Raw genomic sequence first — 16,209 nt, 5'->3', positions numbered from 1 at the left:
CAACTTTAATCCATGTTAACTGGCTGTAAGTGTGATTTGGTTATTGCCAACACCTGTTAGGTGCCACAGGTAAGCTACAGGTGCTGTTAATTACATGAATTAGAGAAGCATCACATGATTTTTCAAAGGGTGCCAATACTTTTGTCCACCCCTTTTTTTAGGTTTGGTGTGGAATTATATCCAATTTGGCTTTAGGACAATTCTTTTTGTGTTTTTTTCATTGAAGACAAATTAAATGAAGAGAGTAATACCAAAGAATTTGTGATTGCAATCATTTTCAGGAAGAAACTGAGTTTTATCTGACAGAATTGCAGGGGTGCCAATACTTTTGGCCACCACTGTATATAAACTGATCTGCATTAAGTGGTAATGAATTACCTAACAAAATCGAATAGTACTTTACCCAAAATCGAAAAATTACTCCAAAATGCTGGCTCCTAGATGTCTCCGTTATGTCTAACTTGCTGTCCATTGCTTGCTTTTAAAGGGAACCAAGCCCCTTGTAATAGAGCTTTAGGAGCTGAGTGAATTTTGTGAGAAAAGTTATAGAATAACCTGTATTGTTATCATTTAATCCTCTGGTCTTTCTGGGATTTCCAGTCCAGTGGGTGGTCCTATCAGTGACTGACAGCTTTGTTTATATAAGTGTGCATATAGACATAACTGTCAATCATGGATAGGACCGCCCACTGGACCAAAAATTCCAGAAAGAGCAGAGGATTAAATGATTAATGCATAAATGATAATGAATCTTTACACACAAAACTATATATGAATCTACCAAGCTCACCCCTGCTCTATATCATAGTGCATGCAAATTGAACTATATTTTTATTTGGGACAGGTTCCCTTTAAGTATATTCTAACTATAGCAACAAAAACACAGAGATGACTGCAGGAAGTTGGGATGAGTCTTTCTCTCTGCTACTCTAGTGTTTGTTAAACTGCAGACGTAACAGAAAGCAAGACTTTCTGTTCAGGACAGGCAATTTATTGAACAATATATGCTGGTGAGTGAGGAAAAGGGAAGTTCCAGATCTAATAGTGCTGTAAGAAAGTTGTGGAAGAGGAACCTCCCACTCAAAAAGAGTGGATGGTAAGTTACAGAACTTGAGACATATTACACTGTTATGTGCACCAAAAGCAAGTTTAACTTATTGTGAGGAAAAAGTGAAGCAATACCATACTTTTACCTTTGAGTGAACTCTGATTGCTCTGTGCAACAAAGACTATTTTGTCTTTTAGGCAGTTTTTATAAATGAGGCCCAATGTGTATAGTCATGTAGTTGCTGACTTGTAACTCATTATCTTTTTATCAGGATTGCTGCAATATTCAGTCATCATGATATATTTTTTTGTGTGCAAAGCTAAAAGGTATTAACTCTGATTCTTGCCCCTATAATTTTGACCATGTTCAAAAGTAGTGTACCATAATAATTCAGACAGCATGTAGATGAGAAATCCATTATTGGATGTTGATATTCTCTTAATTATTGATCAGAATGACTAGACAGACCGTAATTCACTGTCTGCAATGAGTGAACTGGATGACCTGGTGCCCTGTTGCCCCAGCATGTGTGCTCCGAGCCTGTGGGCTTCACTGTGGAGGTGGTGTATAATACTTCAGTCGTCCCATTTATATATTGTGTTACCAGAGAGCACAGAGCAATTTGTTCCATCTAAACTTTGTATTGTACTTTTCAGTTATATATAACAGACTTGTGCTTCAGCAATAGGTCACTAAACATTTTTAATTTTCAGGTGTCAGGAATTTTCCAAAAAGAGCACCACTGTTGTCCAAGGACTGTGTCTGATATTCTTGTACAGGCCATTTTATGTAAAGAGCTCTGACCTGCAATAGTGATGAGCGAGCATGCTCGCCACTGCTCGGTTCTCGCCTGAGCATCTCAGTACTCGAGATGCTCGGAGCTCGCCGAGTACTTTCGAGATGCTCGGGCGGGAGCTCGGGTCCCCTCACTGCATGTCTGGCGCTATTTAGAGCACCAATCATGGAGGGATTGTCTGCCACTCACTGTAATGCCACAGCCATGGTGGTTGTGGCATTACAGTGATTGTCCAAATCGATGGGAACAGTGCTCACAGTGAAACATGAAAAGCCGGCAATTCATCAGCGGCATACATCGGTAGTAGGTACCCGACAATTTAGAACAGAAAGAATAGAGCATCACACATAGATTAGATAGATAGAAACATGTCAGTCACATATATAAGAAGTACAATGACAGTGTTGGTTACTGTACTTGTCATTTAGTGTTAAAGGATTTATTAAAAAAGAATAATAGTGTTTTCATACACCCGTCTCTTTAAAAAAGCCGGCCGGCAGTTCAGCATCGGTACCCAACAATTTAGAACAGAAAGAATAGAGCATCACACATAGATTAGATAGATAGAAACATGCCAGTCACATATATAATAAGTACAGTGATAGTGTTGATTACTGTACATGTCATTTAGTGTTAAAATAAAGGATTTATTAAAAAATAAAATTGGCGTGGGGTTCCCCGTAATTTTAGTCTCTAGCAGAGGTTTAGCAGACGGCTGGGGCAGATGTTTGAAGCCTGGGAAGGGGGTAATACCCACGGAGCTTCCCAGGCTACTAATATCAGCCCCCAGCTGAATACCTAGCCTTTACTAGCTATTAAAATGGGGGACCTAAAAAAAAAAATGACGTGGGGTCCCCCCTATTTTAATAGCTAACAAAGGCTAGGCAGACAGCTGGGGGCTGATATCAATAGCCCAAGAAGGGTACCATGAATATTGGCCCCCTCCCAGGCTAGAAACACCAGCCGTCAGCCACCCCAGAAATGGCGCATCCATAGGATGCGCCAATTCTGGCACTTGGCCTCGCTCTTCCCACTGCCCTGTAGCGGTGGCAGTGGGGTAATAGGGCTGGAGTTGATGTCAGCTTATAATGCCAGCTGACATCAAGCCCAGGTTAGTAATGGAGAGGCACCCCCATTACTAACCCCATAGTCTAAGTTAAAAAAAACACAAACATCCAGAATAAAGTCCTTTAATTGAAATAAACACAATTCTTTAATGTTCTAAATTAAACCATACTTACCATCACGCCCATTCCAGCTGAAGCCAACGATCTCCTGCAATAAAAGTAAAATAATAAACCAACCTCATCCTTACCTTTCCATGGTTCCCAGGACTGCTTCAGCTCTGCTACATTCACATGACAGGTTGGATCGCAGCCGAAAGCGGCCATCCAGCTTGCCATGCCGCAGACACTGAAAAGCGCAGGCATGCTTGCGCTCCTCAGTGTCTCGTTGTTTCTATCTATCTTGTCTGGTACCGATGCTGAATTGCCGGCCGGCTTTTTTAAAGAGACGGGTGCATGAAAACATTATTATTTTTTTTTTAATAAATCCTTTAACGCTAAATGACAAGTACAGTAACCAACACTGTCACTGTACTTCTTATATATGTGACTGACATGTTTCTATCTATCTAATCTATGTGTGATGCTCTATTCTTTCTGTTCTAAATTGTCGGGTACCGGTGTATGCCGCTGCTGAATTGCCGGCCGGCTTTTTTAAAGAGAAGGGTGCATGAAAATTGGAGGGCACTAGTGTGTTCCAAGAGACCTGCTATGTTTTTCATGCACCCTCCTATATACCCTGCCTGCTTGTCTGCCTATATATTCTGCCTGCCTGACGTTTAATTGAGAACTGTTCCCATCGATTTGGGCAGTTTTTGACCTTCTGCAGACTGCCGGGGGGGGGAACCACCAGAAAAATGCTCGACTTTCCCATAGACTTACATTGGGCTCGTTGCTCGGGTCGAGCACCCGAGTATTCCAATGTGCTCGACCTGAGCTTCGAGCACCCGAGCATTTTAGTGCTCGCTCATCACTAACCTGCAATAATATGGACAAGAAGTGTATGTGTCATTTCAGCTAACTTTTCCGAATAAGCTGTCATGTGTATACATGAGGTTTAACACAATTTCCAGCTATAACATGTGTTGTGCTCTGCAATTCTTACCAGTTTTTTTCTCTGCAGGCTCCTTCTCTAATTTTCAGTTGACTCTGAGCTAATGGGTAGAAACTAGGAGGTATGATTTCTCCCATACACTGCACACAAAGAGACAAGGGTTCCTGCTCTTCTTTCTCTGCAGCACACAGACAGAAACAGCATCAGCATGGAAGACATTATACAGCAGTACTGAGCTGTGTTGCTGTGAACCCAGTATTGAAGTGAAATAACTTGGCTAGAAGCTGCAGCATGATCTGCCTGTCTCTCTGCCTGGTCTTTTACTGTGCTTAGTGTTTCTCGCCCATCCTCCCCCTCTCCTCTCCGTACAGTTTAATAGAAGCTTTAACCTGATACTTCAGTGAGCTGGCAGTCCATCTGGCTTTAACAAAGATGGATTTGAGCTGTTTTTCAGGGTGGATGATGAAATCAGAGCCATTGGGAGGGGTGAGAACTTTTTTATATTTGCTTTTACTATTGATTTATGCAGAGTTTGTTGAAACTGCAATGACCATTTAATTCTGTTTGCTAAAGGGTCGATATAGATTTTTAAGATTACTACTTCCAATAGGTGGCGCTAGAGTTCAAGTCCTTTTGCTGTCTGATAATTAATTTCCATTAAAGATAGACCCCGTAATCTTTTTTATTATTTCTAGGTAATAAGGTGTGGCGTGGGGATAAAATAAAGCCCTTTAGGGCTAGTTGTACATCCCTGATAATTATATATTTTTTTAGGTAACGTTTTGTTTTGTACTGTAGATTAGTTTTTTTTTTTTTTGCATACAATACATTATCAGAACTGTTTCCTCTATGTTGCGTCTGTTTGGCTGATTATTCTTCTTTTCAAGTTCTTTTTATTATTATATTCTGTGAATTAAGGTTATTTGATTCCAAATGTAAAAGCTACATTATGCTGAGAAAAATGTGGACTTTAAATTTATATCAAATTTATTGGTTTCAAATGGCAATGGGTCTGACTCTCAAGGCATAAAAGCCTTAAAGTCTCACTGTACCTGATAAAGGGGCTTTATGCCTGGAAAAGTGATGATAAGTCCACAATCACCTGTTATCATGGTAAGAGTGGCAGTATCAAGTAGAAGACTTGTAACTAAGAAAACCAGACTAGGCACAGTAGAAAATATATCAGTAATCAAGGTCCTAATAGGGTGTACTGGATTGGGTTGTTTGCTGTTTTCTAGAAATAAGAAAAGCAATCATGGATCGTGCCACATGTTTTAGTTTTTGCTCTGTATTTCCATCAGGTAAAACTAATATGATGCAAAAAAAAATTAATATCTGTAGACAAATATGGGCACACCAACTGGCACATAATAATAATAATATTTTTTATTTCTATAGCACCAACATATTCCGCAGCACTTTACAATTAAGGGGGGAATTGTACTTACAATAAAGACGTTACAGAATAAGCATAAGATAAAAACAAACATAATGTAGTATGCATAACATAAAAAAGCACTTATGAAAAGCAGGACATATAAAAAAGTCAGAGCTAGAGGGGGGTATATTGTAGAACACAACTCTGGTTATTTCAATACTTTAGGCTTTATTCACACATCCGTGTGACACGTCCTAATGCTGTCCATTTTTTACCTCGGACAGCACACTGACATATAGAGTTTCATTGATCCATACACACATCAGTTTTCAAAAAGGGTCTATATCTCATCTGTTAGGGTCAGAGTATATCCTGTACTCATTCTTTTTGTGAATCAGACTCAATTCTTAAAGTCTATGGGGATCCATGTAAAGCTGAAGACACAATGAAGACATACTTGTACTTCAGAGTTTCATCCGAATTTCATCCTTTTATAATGTGAACCTGACATCTGATATATGCTGCCCAATCCATGGGCACCATGTATCAGATACTAGCTGAATGATCTCAGCCAGGTATGTTTGACTCTGATACGAGTGGTATGGCAGACTAGTCGGACAGGCGGGTCCTCAGCGGCTTCTCCCCGCTCGATACCCTGGATTGACAGGTCTCTGCCTATGTGCTTGTATAGGCAGAGACCGATCAGTCACTGGCAGCTGGGGAGAAGCCGCCGAGAACCCGCCACTCCCCATCGGCTATTAAAAGTATATTTTTCTCTTAGAGCTTCAGAGTCAAACATACCTGTCTGTGATCGTACCGCCAGTGCCTGATACATGCTGCCCTTGGGTTGGGCAGCATGTAACAATGTCGGATTCTCTTTAACTGATACATTGTTAAGAGTGAATGGGCAAAAAAGGTTCAGACGGTCTACTTGCTTCAGTGACCAAGAAAAAGAAATGGAAGCAACCAAGATTCTGCACTTGAGAAAAAATTGTTCTATTTCCCTTGGATGTAACCCTCACACGGATTTATGAATGTAGCTTGATGCTGAAAAGCAGCCACGTCATGCAAACGTCAACATTTACTGGTCCATATATTGGAGTTACAAGAAAAAATTACAGGAGTTGGTACATTGTCTTTTAGGTGGAGATAAAAACATGATTGTAGTCACCTCAATAAAATAGGTTATCCAGATACGTTAAGAGTAGATATCAGCCTTGTATGAGCCTCCACTGGTGCCATGTCTCACCTCCTACTAGGACCAGGTTATGGTGTTTTTAATAAATATCGGTCATTTTTGACGATTTTTCCTCTCCTGGATGTTTTTGCAGCTTATATCTAATTGTATTTATTCGCCAGTCCTGTCATCTAGCATATATAACTAGTGACATCTAGCTTTCAGTCCAATATCGAGTTTGCACATCATCTATTTTGGAACTGGCAGGCGACCAATTGATCCTTGAGATGTGGAACTTGTTTTGCTTTCGCTCAAGGGCTTGCAGCAAAATTCTTGTTTAGTGCCTCATCTAACATCAGAAGTTGCACTTTCTTTGTTTTATATATATTGATCTAATCATAGGCCACTGGTCATTGTCTTGTGTAATAAAAATGGATCTTGGAATCAGTTTTATCCCAGTAGCCATAAACTATTTAATTTTCCAATTTTAGCTTTGTGATAGACTTCTCGGCCATGTTTTATATAAGCTAGGCTTTTCTGCTGAGGCGAGAAATAACACTCTGGCATGGATTTTTTTGCAATTTACCAAGTCTTACTGAAGGTTCAGAGCGATGTATGAACTTGGAGGGTATAATAGGACTATTCAGAAACAACACTTTGACACCAACTCTATGCTAATTACTGGTAACTCCAATAACATAATGGTAAAGACACATTTTACAAGCTATGAAAGTGCCATTATAGCCTTGCCTGTGATTATGGAAATGAACACTAATTGCTGCATTACCTATGGTGCATATTATTACATTATTATCAAATTACATTTTATCATCTTCCAATATGTTCCACAATACAAAATCAAATCAAATTGCTTGTGAAGCATCATTAACTTTGTGCCAGGGGTGATTATCCACAACGCAGGTTATAGTAGCTTACTGCTTAAAAATAACAGACCTATTTATATTGTGAATAACTACAAAAATGATTATAGGCTTTCTGGTGCAAATTATCATATGTTTTGTTATAAGATATTTTACAGATAGCTGGGTAGACACCTGCAGGTTACTGGTTCCTCAAATCTACTCAGGCTTCGTTATTCTGATAAGTGGGTTAAACTCATTAAACTAAAAAGCAAGCTACATGTGTAATTATAATGGCTTCCATAGATATTCAGTCCATTTATCGTTAATTGCTTTTTTGAAACTTTAAGGACATCTCTCATTTCTCATCTGAATATGATGCCCTATGTAAAGCCAGTATATGACATGGACTGATCTGTTCTACCATTAGTCCTAAGCAACACAGACATTACTGTCTGTGTCTTGGTTAATAGCAAATTAAATTGGAGTGCCCAGTGTCAGGCAGCAGCTGCGAAGGCAAATAGAGTCATGGCATGCATCAGAAGAGGAATAGGGGCATATGATGAGAACATTGTTCTTCCTCTGTATAAAGCGCTGGTAAGGCCGCACTTAGAATATTGTGCACAGTTCTGGGCTCCGGTGCTCAGGAAAGACATATTGGAGCTAGAGAGGGTACAAAGGAGGGCGACTAAGGTAATAAGGGGAATGGAGGGACTAGAATACCCAGAGAGGTTGTCAAAATTAGGCCTATTTACGTTGGAAAAGAGAAGGCTTAGGGGAGACCTCATAAACATGTATAAATACATCAGGGGGCAGTACAGAGATCTCTCCCATGACCTGTTTATACCAAGGATGGTGACAAAGACGAGGGGGCACACTATGCGTCTGGAGGAAAGGAGGTTCCTGCACCAGCATAGAAGGGGATTCTTTACGGTCAGAGCCGTGAGACTCTGGAACTCTCTGGGAGAGGAAGTGGTGATGTCCAACTCACTTAATGAGTTCAAGAGAGGCCTGGACGCCTTTCTTGAGAACAATAAAATTACATCTTATGCTTAGTGATAGTTAATTAATCCAGGGATTTAATCTGACTGCCAGATTGGTGTCGGGAAGTGAATTTTTCCTCAATGATGTAAATTAGCCTATACCGCATGGTTTTTTTTGCCTTCCCCTGGATCAACGCTGCGGAATAGCTGCCGTGCACAAGAAATAGGCTGAACTGGATGGACGCTTGTCTTTTTTCGGCCTTATAAACTATGTAACTATGTATGTAACTGTACTGTCTGGATAATATAGCCTAACAAACAATACAGCAGACTTTGGCTTGGGTCACACGAACGTATTTTCTTTCTTCTTATGCTAATCACACTCTGATCAGTGATCAAATTGATAGTGATACAGAGATCCGTGATCAAATTTCACCATCTTCTCTGTTTTGTCCACCTGTGAAAATCAGACTGCACTCAGATGTCATCCGAGTGCAGTCTAATGTTTTTGACGGACCCATTGACTTGCATAGCCGAGTGCGATTGGAATATGAAATGCAAATCTGTCTGAGGCAAAAAAATCAGACATATGCATGGCCCCACAGAAAAACATTGATCTGAGTGCAATCCGATGTTTTGTTATTTACCCTGTCTTATTAAAGCAAAGAAATGGAATATTCTTGAATGGCCAAGTCAGTCACCTGATCTCAACCCAATTGAGCATGCATTTCACTTGTTAAAGACTAAACTTCAGACAGAAAGGCCCACAAACAAACAGCAACTGAAAACCACTGCAGTGAAGGCTTGGTAGAGCATCAAAAAGGAGGAAACAGCGTCTGGTGATGTCCATGAGTTCAAGACTTCAGGCAGTCATTGCCAACAAAGGGTTTTCAACCAAGTACTAGAAATGAACATTTTATTTACAATTATTTAATCTGTCCAATTACTTTTGGTCCCTTTAAAAACAGGGTGGCACATGTTAAGGAGCTGAAACTCCTAAACCCTTCATCCAATTTTAATGTGGATACCCTCAAATGAAAGCTGAGAGTCTGAACTTCAACTGCATCTGAATTGTTTTGTTTAAAATTCATTGTGGTAATGTCTAGAACCAAAATTAGAAAAATGTTGTCTCTGTCCAAATATATATGGACCTAACTGTAAGTTATCAGGGCCAGTTGTGCCCCCTTTAAAGTGATTCACCTTTATTAGTTTTATACTTATCTATTTTGACATATTATAGCTTCATATGCCTGTAATCCAATGTAGCAATGTATAAAGGAACTGTCACGTTCTCTGGATCTAATGAGCCAATTCCTATGAATTTCTCATTTATTCTGTGTGATTAAGGTATCATGGCTCCAGGTATGATTTTTTATTCATGGAGTGCATACAGAAACCATCATAACTATGGTATTTTTAAAATCCAGAGCCTTACCAATGTCCATAACATCTACAATTCTAGGATTCATCTTCTAGAACCATTTATAATTTCTCTTTTCAGATTCTTCCATTCCTGCAACTTTCAGCACTTCTGTTTTATATGGCTCTGAGTTTACTGTAATGTCTAAGGCTGTGTGCCCACGATGCATTTTTTAAGCATTTCCGCAGCGGCAAAAACGCTGCAGAAAAGCTTAAAAACGCATGGTAGAAGGCCTGCCATGTTCCCCAATGATAATCCGCATGTGCTGTGCACATGCTGCGGAAATTTCCGCTGCGGATTATCATTGCGGAAAAAACCGCAGCACTACCAATTATTTTGCGGAAGTGCTGCGTTTTCGCCACCATTGACTTGCATTAGACCACATGGATTATGCATCAGTGTATATGTAGATGCACTTTCCATGCGTTCTAATGTGCGGATGGTACCCAGGTCTACAGAAGAGGAGACTCTCCTCCGGACCCGGGTACCATAGAAAACTGTAAAAAAAAAAAAGAATAAAATAAATATATACTTACCTTCTGGCGGCCCCCAATGCGCTCCTCCTCTCATGCCGGCAGTTCGCGATGGACTGAGGGACCTGCGCTGACATCATAGTCATGTGACGGGTCACACGACGCTGACGTCGGCAGGTCCTTCAGTGTAACGCGATCTGCCGGCAGCCGGGATGGTGAAGCAAGACTGCGGGGGCCATCGGAAGGTAAGTATAGATTTATTTTTTATTTTTTACCATTCTTTCGGTCACAGTATATAAATCCATGCCATTTGCATTGATTTATATAGTGTGACCAAGTTGACAAGCACTTTCCAAATGATGCTAAAATCGCTTGGAAAGCGCTTGTCAACCCGCATGTGGAAATGCATGTGAAGAACGCTTCACTTCCGCATGTCCGTGGCAGGAAAAACGCATGTACAATCCGCATTTCTGCATCGTGGGCACATAGCCTCAAAGAGGTTTTTCAATTTAAGAAAAAAATAAAACATGTCTTTCCCTGATGCTTTAAACATGCCTCAATCACACCCATCCTCAAAAAGCTCTCCCTGGACCCATCCTCCATCCTCTATGTCTAGCTATCACGCCATATCACTTCTCCCTTACCCTTCAAAACTACTGGAACAACACATCCATCTTGAACTGTCCTCCCACCTCTCCTCCTGCTCCCTCTTTGACCGCTTACAATCTGGCTTCCGACCGCATCACTCCACTGAAACTGCCCTGACTAAAGTCACCAATGACCTACTAACCGCCAAATCCAAGAGACACTAGTCTGTCCTCCTCCTCCTGGACCTGTCCTCTGCTTTTGACACAGTGGACCATTCCCTATTACTACAGATTCTCTCATCTCTTTGCATCACAGACTTGTCCCTATCTTGGATCTCTTCATACCTAACAGACCGGACATTCAGCATCTCCCACTCACACACCACCTCCTCACCTCGCCCCCTATCTGTCGGTGTCCCCCAAGGTTCAGTCCTAGGGCCCATGCTCTTCTCCATTTACACCTTCGGCCTGGGACAGCTTATAGAGTTTAACGGCTTCCAGTACCACCTCTATGCTGATGACACACAGATCTACCTCTCTGGACCCGATATCTCCTCCCTACTAACCAGAATTCCACAATGTCTGTCCGCTATTTCTTCCTTCCTCTCTGCTAGATTTCTAAAACTTAACATGGACAAAACAGAATTCAATTTCTTTCCCCCATCTCACTCAATCCCCCCCAACAGACCTATCAATTAAAGTAAATGGCTGCTCACTCTCTTCAGTCCACAAGCGCGCTGAATCCGAGTAACCCTGGACTCTGATTTCTCCTTCAAACCACATATTCAAGCCCTTTCCTATTCTTGTCGATTCCAACTCAAAACTATTTCCCAGATCCATACATTCCTTACTCAAGAATCTGCAAAAACACTAGTGCACGCCCTCATAATCTCCCACCTCGAATACTGCAACCTACTGCTCTGTGGCCTGCCTTCTACCACTCTCGCACCCCTCCTATCAATCCTAAACTCTGCTGCCTAATTCATCAGTCCCCCACTATTCACCGGCCTCTCCCCCCTGTCAATCCCTTCACTGGCCCCCCATTACCCAGAGACTCCAGTTCAAAACCCTAACCATGGCATACAAAGCAATCCACAGCCTATCTCCTCCATACATCTACAGTACAGACCAAAAGTTTGGAAGAAATGAAGGTCAGTCAGTCCGAAAAATTGTGCAAACTTTGAATGTGTCCCCAAGTGAAGTTGCAAAAACCATCAAGCGCTAGAAAGAAACTGGCTCACATGAGGACCGCCCCAGGAAAGGAAGACCAAGAGTCACCTCTGCTTCTGAGGATAAGTTTATCCGAGTCACCAGCCTCAGAAATTGCAGGTTAACAGCTGCTCAGATTAGAGAACAGGTCAATGCCACACAGAGTTCTAGCAGCAGACACATCTCTACAACAACTGTTAAGAGGAGACTTTGCGCAGCAGGCCTTCATGGTAAAATAGCTGCTAGGAAACCACTGCTAAGGACAGCCAACAAGCAGAAGAGACTTGTTTGGGCTAAAGAACATAAGGAATGGACATTAGACCAGTGGAAATCTGTGCTTTGGTCTGATGAGTCCAAATTTGAGATCTTTGGTTCCAACCACCGTGTCTTTGTGCGACGCAGAAAAGGTGAACGGATGGACTCTACATGCCTGGTTCCCACCGTGAAGCATGGAGGAGGTGTGATGGTGTGGGGGTGCTTTGCTGGTGACACTGTTGGGGATTTATTCAAAATTGAAGGCATACTGAAGCAGCATGGCTACCACAGCATCTTGCAGTGGCATGCTATTCCATCCGGTTTGCGTTTAGTTGGACCATCATTTATTTTTCAACAGGACAATGACCCCAAGCACACCTCCAGGCTGTGTAAGGGCTATTTGACCAAGAAGGAGAGTGATGGGGTGCTACGCCAGATGACCTGGCCTCCACAGTCACCAGACCTGAACCCAATTGAGATGGTTTGGGGTGAGCTGGACCGCAGAGTGAAGGCAAAAGGGCCAACAAGTGCTAAACATCTCTGGGAACTGCTTCAAGATTGTTGGAAGACCATTTCCGGTGGCTACCTCTTGAAACTCATCAAGAGAATGCCAAGAGTGTGCAAAGCAGTCATCAAAGCAAAAGGTGGCTACTTTGAACAACCTAGAATATAAGACATATTTTCAGTTGTTTCACACTTTTTTGTTAAGTATATAATTCCACATGTGTTAATTCATAGTTTTGATGCCTTCAGTGTGAATGTACAAATTTTCAAAGTCATGAAAATACAGAAAAATCTTTAAATGAGGTGTGTCCAAACTTTTGGTCTGTACTGTATGTCCTAGTCTCCCGGTACATACCTGCACGCATCCTCCTATCCTCACAAGATCTCCTTCTCTACTCCCCTCTTATTTCCTCTTCCCATAATCGCATACAATATTTCTCCCATGCATCCCCCCTACTCTGGAACTCTCTACCCCAACATATCAGACTCTCACTTACCATGGAAACCTTCAAAAGGAATCTGAAGACCTACCTCTTCCGACAAGCGTACAACCTGCAGTAACCACCCACCGCACCACCATACCACTGCATGACCAGATCTACCCTCACCTACTGTATCCTCACCCATCCCTTGTAGATTGGGAGCCCTCGCGGGCAGGGTCCTCTCTCCTCCTGTACCAGTCAGCGACTTCTATTGTCTAAGATTATTGTACTAGTTTTTATCATGTATAACCCCTTTTTCACATGTAAAGCGCCATGGAATAAATGACGCTATAATGATAAATAATAATAATAAGAAAAAGTGGACCCCAAATGCTTTTATGTACATAACATAACAAACAAAACATGTATTCACACTCCTCATGTCCAGCACTGACTCTTCATTGTTGCTTCAGTGAACAGCTCACATCACTGAGCTCAGTGATTCTGCTGATATAGACAAAATGAGTCGCTGAGCTCAGGGAATGGCTGCAGCGGTGCTGTGAGCTATTGATGTGATGTCATCACAGTAGCCAAAACACTGAGATTGTAGAGCAAGTACTGGACACAGGGAGGGCAAGTGTCAGCGAGGATGTTTGTTATATTATGTATATAAATTCATTTGGGGTCCACTTTTCTTAAAGTGAAAAAAAAAATGTTAATCCCATAAAAGTGTAAATTGTAATACTTCATTTTATAACTATAAAACAATGGCTAATGTATTTGACTGTAAAATGTTTATTCTGAAATTCTTCTGATGTTTAAAAAGGGTTGGAGAAAAAAATATATATTTTTTAAAGGTAATAGAGCAAAATCTCACACTTTGAGTTTATGAAGTGTAATATTAACTAAAATGTTTCTTTTCAAAGCTGAAATCAATTTGCATTCAGAGTATAAAGGCATTTTATTGTGTGAATCATTACAGTTGACTTGATAAACTCTGAAGTGTAACATTTTTTTTCTCAAGTGCAGCATAAAGCCACAATATTTTCAATGATAAGTATTGATGTAATTTGCATGCCTGGAGAAACAATGAACACCAGGACGAAAATATCATAATGACTTACATTTGCATTTATTAAATCCGAATGGAGGTGGGTATATGCATGGTGGAGCATGTTTTCTTTTCAGGTAGGTCTGAATTAATAAAACGCTTAGCATATCTTCAGTGTATTTTTCCTTCCTACATCTCAAAACTTTCCTAAAGGAGTTATTTATTTATGACAACCCATATTTAAATGCTCTTAAGCAACAGGTATTCTCTTTATTCTCTTTAACTGATGATGGGTTGGTGCCATTTTCTTTCATAAATTGGATTTACAAAAATATCACTACTTTTGCCATTTTTGCGCCAGTTTAAAGCAGCTTCACCAAAATGGGCAGAGCTGGGAAGGAGCCAAGATGGGGTGTCGCTACACCCACCTGTCAAATTCATCAAAAGTGCCAGCATTTCCTGGCTGGAGTATCATTTCTGGTGAAGTGCTACGGAGGGACATGCCACTGATAAAATGCACCGAAGTCATTACGTGGCCTCTTAATGAGTAAGGTGAATCCTACTCTAGCGAGCCTTTCGTTAAGAATGGAGTGCGCAATGCCAGTTTTATTGAATGGTCCCCATAGTGGGGTTTTTTTTTAGAAGTATCCATGTTGATAAATGATGGCACTAAAAGCAAGGCCTTAAATTCTACTTGTTATAAATGTTAAAAATTTTCCAGCTTGTAGATTTTTGTTTAAAAAAAATAGCTGGCAATATTATAAAATATGATAAAATAGCAGAAATCATTGTTACTCACTGTCTCCTCTAACGATCCAGCCCTGACCCTGCACATACCTCTTTGTCTACATGCACTTGACCGCTGCAGCCAATCACTGGTCAAGTGCCATCCTACTGGTTCTCATCGCTGAGTGGTGATTCCAGTAGTTCAGAATGTGACAACCGTCAACCAAAGCTAAATAAACAGCAGAACGTAAAATAGTAACAATTTGCTTTTCCATTAATTTTTATAACATTATATAATATTGGTAACCAAAAGCATTTTGTAGGTTTCCTCATATTGGACAACTCTGTAACATATAGCCTTCTCTGTTGCTTATTCTCTGTTAAAAACTGTAAGGATGTAATTTTTTAGATATTAAAGCATTGACGGCTTCACCTTAATATTCTGCTCACATCCGACACCCTATAGGGTGAATATAACTCCCTCTGTAAGTGTATTGTAAGTAATTCCCAGCAGATGGATCTGTCTGTTCACAGTAACATTAGTCTCTGAGACAAGATCAATATGTGTGATTCAAGGGTAAGAGTGCATGCAAGGGCTGATATCATGTCAGGAGAGTTTCCATAACAAAAAGAAAAATAGAAGACATGACAGGACCTTCAACCCTTATTGTTGACTAGTAAGAAATTGTTAGCGTGCTTAAAAGGTTTCATCACTTTGTTTTATACCAGGAGGGCTGTAAAAAGGAATAGCGACGGTTTTTGTACTGCGGAAACCTGGGCACCAGTGTACATTGTGTGCCTTGGATAATAGCCCAAGTTTAGAAATGGTCTTGTGGAGAGGAGGTAGGAAGGATTCGAACCTTGGTAGGTGGAAATCTTTGAGGAACTTAGAGAAAGTTAGAGATAATTGATTTCTGGGAACTAATAAATGTCACGAGAAGTTTGCCCTCAGTAGGATCAAATACTTATCTCAACTCTAGAAACGTTCAATTGAGCTGATTTTGCAATCAGTCTTACACTTATATATAAAAATACCCTGAAACTTGTGTTTGAAAGGATTTTCTGGCAGAACTTAATTGGCCGAGCTCACGAGTGCGTGCAGCTTCTGCCACTTTGGGTGTCATGCATGAAGGACACGACAGGCTGGATTGCTGGTTCATGTGTGCACAGCGTCTGGCACCCACCAGATTAGCAGTTCTCTT

General features: G+C 40.8%; 1 protein-coding gene across 1 annotated transcript in view; it reads left to right on the top strand.

Annotated features, from left to right (window-relative positions):
• The window catches only part of TMEM132C (transmembrane protein 132C), a 904,429-nt gene that overhangs the window by 599,623 nt on the left and 288,597 nt on the right, over window positions 1-16,209 (top strand). The gene's annotated exons all lie outside the window — the stretch shown is intronic.

The sequence above is a fragment of the Phyllobates terribilis genome, unplaced genomic scaffold, assembly GCF_046119375.1.
Source record: "Phyllobates terribilis strain yellow unplaced genomic scaffold, ASM4611937v1 Scaffold_1__5_contigs__length_1240528914, whole genome shotgun sequence".
NCBI classification, from domain to species: Eukaryota; Metazoa; Chordata; class Amphibia; order Anura; family Dendrobatidae; genus Phyllobates; species Phyllobates terribilis.
The sequence above is the reverse complement of the archived record's forward strand: the minus strand, read 5'-3'. Positions and strand labels throughout refer to the sequence as shown.